Source organism: Humulus lupulus, chromosome 2 (assembly GCF_963169125.1).
Source record: "Humulus lupulus chromosome 2, drHumLupu1.1, whole genome shotgun sequence".
Classification (NCBI taxonomy): Eukaryota; Viridiplantae; Streptophyta; class Magnoliopsida; order Rosales; family Cannabaceae; genus Humulus; species Humulus lupulus.
The window spans coordinates 98,119,061-98,127,153 of record NC_084794.1 but is presented as its reverse complement, the minus strand read 5'-3'; the positions used below and the strand labels follow the sequence as shown (position 1 = coordinate 98,127,153).

The following is an 8,093-nucleotide window of genomic DNA, read 5'->3' as shown; positions in this document are numbered from 1 at the left end:
TCAAAACGACAAAAAACCTTCAATAGAAAAATACGACACAGACAATTTTTATAGTGGTTCAGCCTCAATGTGTTGGTAATAGCCTAGTCCACTTAGAGTTATGATTATGAATCTACACTCAAGATCTGATGAACCTGAGTCAACTGAGTTTCTTCAGTGAAGATGAAAAGAATACAAGATTTCTCTCAAGATACAAATACTCTCTCTGGAAAATTAGAATCTGAATCCCTTTTATGATGCCATGAGCTTTGTATTTATAGGCTCAAGATCGTACAAATGAAGTCCCCCATAATCGGGATATTTTGTTATTCTTACTATATTTAATTAATAATAATATTCAAAATACAACAATATACTACTTCTTCGGGATAAAATGAGAGATTCCCGCGCAGGTATGACCGATTCTTGTTGAAACCGTTATTGGGATCTTTTGCGTAGCACTGTTCTGTTTAGTCGGTCTATATCACACCCAGGAGGAAAATTGAAGGGCCAAAACACTTCACTGGTCGGCCACATTCTCACTTGTCAGGCAAGACAAGTGACTGGTCGGCCAAACACTTGACTAGTCAGACAAGCACCTAACTGGTCGGACAAGCACATGACTGGTCGGACAAGCACATGACTAGTCGGTCATGACACTTGACTGGTCGGTCAAGCACATGACTGGTCGGTCATGACTCTTGACCGGTCAGTCAAAAATCTTCACCGGTCCACCGGATCACTCCCAAGCCAGATTAGCCAGCCCTTCTTTGCCATTTGTCACCTCTACTGCCATGTCTTCGTTTTCAAATTTTGGGGATAACAACTTGCTATTTTCATAAATTTTAAAACAAAAATTCAGCACATAACTCATTTGTTTTCTTTGATCTTTAAAGCATACAATTTCACATAAAATCATAGTTTTTCTTGAAGGAGTGAGAGCATAAAACATACAAAATTAATTATTTTCACACTTAACATCTATCGCGAATTTTATGGCCTGATACTCACTTATATTTTATTCATGCTTGCAAATTAATATACTAACAATAAAAATTCAGAAAGCACATAAAATCACAAAAATATTAAATAATGCTTATTAATTTTTCCAACACAACAATAGGACTAGCATGCTTCCTAGCACCTTATGCAAGATCTTAACATTCTCAAATTGCATCTACAGATTTAAAAACCACATCACATTACATACAATAGCCTTGGCCGAAATACCTATTGTGAAATGACACAATATACCACAAATTTAACATGAGCTTCTTACTCAATAATTCAAGATTAAAAAAATGAAAAAAAAAAACACAAAACCCTTTTAAAACACCCTTGGCTGAAATACCTAGCATAGCAACACTTATTAATTTCATAAAATTTCAAGATTCAAATCTAGCATGTTTCTAATACCAAAACTTGCATCTTTATAATCACTAATCAAGACATCAAAATCTTTTTAAACCAACAACAACACAATATTATTAATCAACATAAAATCACAACTCTTAAAAGAATTTGAACTCTAACATGCTTCCATTTAAAAATACTAACCACACATATAATCAATATTTTTTCTACATACAAGAACCCTAGTATGCTCATGCCAAAATCACCTCATCAAATACAGAAACAAATAAATGATGAAAATTAAATAAAACTCTAACGTACATAATCTAGATTATGGAGGCAAAAATAATAACACACATATGCATACTAGAACCCTATCATGTCTTTCTATGAAATCAAGAAATCAAGAAATCACAACATCATAGAAAAGATAAATAGGTAGAATTTATGTTACCTCCTTGATAGAGTTTAATCACATTAATTATAGGTTAAGCATTTAATACCTCAAGAACTTAGGCTCAACCAAAACCCAAAAACAACACTATTTCTTCGAATCAAGTAGAGAAGAATAGATAAAGGAAACCATAATCACAAGAGCATTTTACCTTCTTTTCTCCTTTTCTCTCTTAGGTTCGAAATCCCTTCCTTCTCTCTCTCTCCCCCTCTTGGAAATTAGACAGCCACAAATGAGCCTCCAAGTTCATTCTTTTCCTTTTAAACACTATAGTGGTCGAAATGCCCTAGCTAGTGGGAAAGGGGAAACTTCCCAAACTTAATTCCCAAATTTTTGTATTATCTTTGAATTAAAATAAAATAATAAAAAAAAAGGTGTCAACAAGCTAAATAAGGAAACCATCTTGCTCGTCCTCTTCTTCTTCTACACGCCATTCCCTCTCTCTTCCTTTTTCTTTTGTTTCCTTTTTCTCAATGTGAACCCTTATCTTCTAGAATCCTCTCTTGATTGGTAGTTTTCTATAATTAGGGAAATACTTTTATTCCCTTATTTTAGTCTAGGTTCATCACCATTCACTTGCATGCTCACCATGCTTGTCATGCACTTGCACACACACAACTATGCATGCTCTTTTCCTTGCCATGCACTCACACACACACAATCAAACACACTTGCACTCAAGCACAAAATAATAATTAAAACAAACAATTAAATTAAATCAAACAATTATTCACTTAACATTTAAAATAAACAAATCAAACAATAAAATAAATTAAAATAATTGGTGTGCTGCATGATTTCAGTCGTCTTCTCCGGAAATGGCAAATAATCTATGCTTCCCACATATCAAATTGAATAGCTTGAAGAATAGGTCGTGATGGTACCATTCTTGAGCCCAAATGATCGGCGATTTGACCAATTTTTTTTTCAGTCGATAGAAGAGAGAGAAAAGAGAGACAAAATTAGTTTCACAAGTGTATTATCATTTATTAAAAAATAATAAAAAACGATTTAAATAATTTAGTTTATTACACACTGCTCAAAAAAATAAAATAAAAAAATAAGACTATACATTTGCATCACAAAAAACGATGTACAAAAAAAAAAATAAAAAAATGGCATGTATGTAAATATAATAGTTCACGTCATTTTTTGAAATAAAATCCAAAAAACAATACCACATGTAAATTAAGGAAATGGCCACAAATGCCCATTTTCTTATATCAATTTATAAAATTGCCCACTTTTTTATTTTTCTTTATTAATATTTATTTTTATAGTAAAATTCTCAAAATATTCTTTTTTTTAGTAATATAATTATTCTTATCAATTTTATTTCAACTTGTTTTAGATTTTCTTTAAAAAAATGAATTAGTTTTAATAAAAAGGATACAATTTGGTAGTGGTCAAAGTTCGAGGGTAAAATTATTAATTATTCTACACATGACACTTCCACATCAACAAACAAATGCCACTTCATCAATATGTTATCCACCTAGGACAAAATCTAACAGAAGTCTCATATTTCAATAATGTGTATAGTTTGAGGGGAATTTTTAACATCGTGAATCATTCAAGGGGTATGATCATATAGTAATGTTCAGGGGCAAAAATATTATTTATTCAATAAATATATATCAAAATCATTGATCATCATATACTATTTTTTAAAAAAAATTCTTAGCTATTTAAAAAAAAGTTGTATATGTTTTTTCTCTTTAAAGGGAAGAACATTCATTTAACTATTAAATGGACAAAGTCTAATTGGTCAGGCGATTCTCAAAGAGCTATATAGATCATTCAAAGGAGATGATCCAAACAACAACAAATTATGCCGGTTACAATGATGGAACAAGAATCCAAGAAACAATGACACTCCCAAAAAAGATGGACACCGACAAAGCCGTAGATATGGGAAAAATGACTATGATCCCCACTCAAACACACAAAAGAGTAGGTTGCCTTTCCATGCTCTTACAATAAGGTGATGATGCTCCAAACCGAATGACAAAACCACCAAAGTGCAACTGAGTGAGAGAACATGATCAACAAAATTGGCACATGCTAAAGTCTTATGGACAAGGTGATAAAAACCATTATTACAACAAAACAAAAGCCAAAAACAAACAAAGCAAACTAAAGACTAAAAAAACTAAATAAAATAAAAAAGACAACACAACTGTAAATGAGACTTAGCATAGAAGATCAACACCGCATGGACTCCTCATGAGCCATCAGCCACGTCTCCCAATCAATTTCCTTTTTGATAGCCCCCACGCCCCACAATGCAAGAAACCGTGTCGCCAACCCCAGAGCCACCGCCACCACCACAACACCAACTTCACAAGCATTGAAAAGCCAAAGCCGCAAACCTGGAGACACCCCTACCACAATCATATTGGGAAAAACTTATACACGATCTTAATTATTTTCATGTAAATCATATATTATATACATTAATACAAGGCAACCTAGAACATGTTTCTACAATTTAATTTAAACAGAGATAATGATAAGAACACTTACATTATACGCAGTAGAATGTATTAGTCATTCCTTCAGTTTCTCTATGTTGGTTTTTATAGATCAAATCATAGATTATATGCAGCGGAACAACAATCAAAATTGTTAATTTAACCCCACAATATTTCTAGATCTACTTCTTCACGTACATATATATATATTGAATCAAAAAGATGAATAGAAAAATTACCTCAAGTCCTTCCTTGCTGCTATCTTTTTGTACGGCAACATCCTTGAGATCTCACACCAAGATCTTCCGAAATGTTCTCAACACACAAAGAACGAGTGTGGGCTCGTTATACAAAACAATAGGCAAAATCTATTTATCAGATGTTCTCAACACATGAGATCTGATAAAGTTTGGACCTAAATTTGTGAAGAACAGTGACCTATGCTTGTAGCACTGTTCTATTTCTCTCAGGGAGATTTCACGATATATTTTCTATTTCTTAAAAGTATTGCTCTGAAAAAACTGATCTCCTTTATTTAATATATCCAATATATGTTAAAATAAATAATATTAGTTATTTTAAACAATTTAAAAATAACTAATCATTTATTAGATTTTTGTTTAAATAATAATATTTTAATCACATTAAAATATCTCATTATTTATTTAATATTTAAATAACTAAAATTGTTAAACTAAGATTCCTCTGGAACCTTCTTGTGCGTGTAGCACAGTGTCTGTGCACTGTGCTACACGCCCAACCTATGCCAGGGAGGGCATGTGATTTTCCCAATTTTCATCATTACATAAATACCAAAAATCCCAAAAATAAATTAATTCAAAATTAATTATATTTTTGTTAAATCAAATAATTAATTAATTACACATAATTATACAATAATTATGTTTAGTATATAGTAAAATATTTTACTTATCAAGTAAGTCTTTTTGCCTCAATCTATGAAGAGACATTAACGAATGAATCAAAAGATTTAATAAACATAAACAAGAGTTCATGAACACTTAGGATTTAGGTTGATCTATAAATGATCATCAGTTATGATATGAATTACAAATCTTTATTATTAAATGGTTTTTGGATAAAGACTTTTATTCATATCGGTCCTTGTCATATATAATCATATTATATAAAGTACATTTCTTGAGATGTCTTATCACATCAATAATCCAAATATAGATTATTTGTATCAACATGATACTCAGTAAACCGTACTTGCAACCCTAATTAAATAATTCCATAACTTCAATTTGTTGTTGACTATTTTTATTCATTCATGTGATCTCAATTTCCTCGCACTAATACAAGATCACATTCTCACAAATGAATATGGAATTTTTCTGATATTTATAAAAAAAAATTATTCAAACAATAATTTAATAATCTAAATATAACAATAATAGACTATTGTATTTATTTATTCATTAAAATAATAAATGTCTTTTACAAGCTTTTCGGACATACTCCTAACACTCTAACCCTTGAATCCTTTATGTCGCAGGGTATCACCAAGAAACTGAACCAATCTTCAATTTTCTTCACAGCCTTCCAAAGTATCCTTAGAATCACCTAGACTAGAGTGAGAAATTCTCAACACATGAGATATGTACAAAGAGAAGAAGAATAGAAGAGAATATTGAGGTTGAGAAAAAGACTTATGCTGTAGAGAGAATCTAAAACATAGAGCATCAAGAATAGATCTTCTGATCATCTCAAAACAAGTGATTTCAACTCCTACTTAGCATTCCTTTTATAGGCTCAATTAGGTCAGTTATTTTAATTAAAAAAATCAATAAAATAATAGATAATATCAGCCATTAGGTCGAAATTCTCATGGGCTTTAGGCCCGTGAAATTTCACATTTAATTATAAACTCATTAGACTTAAAATCAAGGCCTATATTATATTCTATTGATTAATTAATTAAATAATTATTTAAATCCATTATCAAGTTAATTATTTATAATTTGAACCTTGATTTAAATTTATTTATTAATTTAGACACTAATTTGTCTTAATTAATAAATCGACCCTAAAATCTCTACTCTTCTATAAATTGTATAACTCTGTGAAAACTATTCAAAATTGACCTGATCAACTTTGAAAATTCTAATTGATGATTAAATCAGTTAATTGAGACCATCTAGATGATTTCGTCCAAGGTACAGCGGGGACCATGGGCCTATGAAATCAAGATCCAATAAGTTATCATAAATTTTACAAATAAATTTACCAACTTATTAATTCCTCGTGACTCTACTAAAGACTCAGAATTTCACTCTTGAATTCATAGAACGCTCTATAACAAATATTGATATGTTATTAATTGTTCATTGTTACAACCATAATTTTCACTCAATCCTCTATAGACGGTCGACAATGAGATGGGACTAAATACCGTTTTACCCCTCATTGTATTTTATCCTTAAAACACTTAGTTCCTTATAAATGATATTTCAGTAAACTAATATTAATTACTGAAATGAGATCTCTATCATTTAACACCTCGAACAAAACTAAAAGGAAACCATCATTTTACTTCATCATTAGATGCTATAGATGTTGATATCTATGATTAACACTCCCACTAAATTATACTACGGAGTTCCAAAGATGTAAGTATGGGCTAGTTCGTAGGGTAAGTGTAATGCCCTAATTTTTCATAGATTACCGAGAACACAGCGTTGGATCATAATTCATAAATATTGCTCTTTTATTGAACAAAAACTCGAAAATGAATACATACATGGATCCATGGTTTTAAAAATAAAATAATTGTCTTTAACATAAAAATGAGCAACATTTAAATAAAACTTTAAAATAAACTTTCTTTAATAAAAATAAATAAATAGGCCCACTTGATCTTCCTCGACTATATGCTCCCCAAGAGTACATCACGAAGCGCTTAGGTACCACTCGCCACCGACCTTTCTATCCTTAATTGCCTGAAATAACAACATCATAAGGAGTGAGCTTCTAAGCCCGGTAAGGAAAATACATACAAAAGTTAGTCATATAATCAAACATAACAAAAATTCACAAGAGTCATACAAACACAAACCTCTAGGTCATATCATAGCTTAAGTCAAAATTCTAAATCACAATCTAAGTCATAAACCATAAACCATAAATCATACTCTAATTCATAAGTCATAGGTCATAAGTCATAGATCATAAATCATAAGTCATAAGTCATACTCATAATCATAACTATGGGTCATAAGTCATAATAGTAATCGTAACTAAGGGTCATAATAACAAGTCAGATATAATAAATGTTATATTATTTTATAATATAATGTAATGTAATATTATATTATATTATAATATAATGTTTATATTAAATAAATGTGACAAAGAGTGTCACATATTGTAGCATATAATAGAGAGTTACAATATTTATATATATGAGATATATCCAAATAATGTAACATATTTGGTGTTACAAATTTGTAACTTCCAAATATTACCCTTTATTGTGTAAATTTGGTGTTACACAATATTGAAATGAATTTCATAAAGCTATATGTGAAATGGTTGTTAGAGATATGATTTAACCCCAATAATGTATTTTGGGGGTTACAAAATCATTTGGGAGGGTTTGGAACCGTTTGGAAAAACATAACATTTTTAAGTGCTGAAAAATGGTCAGTGGCCGCGGCCTATGGGACAGAGAGTAGTGGCTACGGCCACAGGCCAAAACTGACCATTTTTTTCAGTTTTTTCAATCTTTGTTGAATGGCTCAAAAAACCCAAATAACTCTCAAATCTCATTTTTAATTCCATATTAATCCAATTACACATTGGTAACAGCC

At 30.7% G+C, this 8,093-nt stretch overlaps 1 long non-coding RNA gene across 1 annotated transcript; it reads right to left on the bottom strand.

Annotated features, from left to right (window-relative positions):
* On the bottom strand, positions 1-2,115 carry LOC133816213 (uncharacterized). The gene is made up of 2 exons (XR_009885080.1): positions 1,938-2,115; positions 1-809 (listed from the first exon to the last, which is right to left on the bottom strand). It is a non-coding gene; the product is annotated as an uncharacterized LOC133816213 (long non-coding RNA).
* Positions 2,116-8,093: the final 5,978 nt, after the last annotated feature.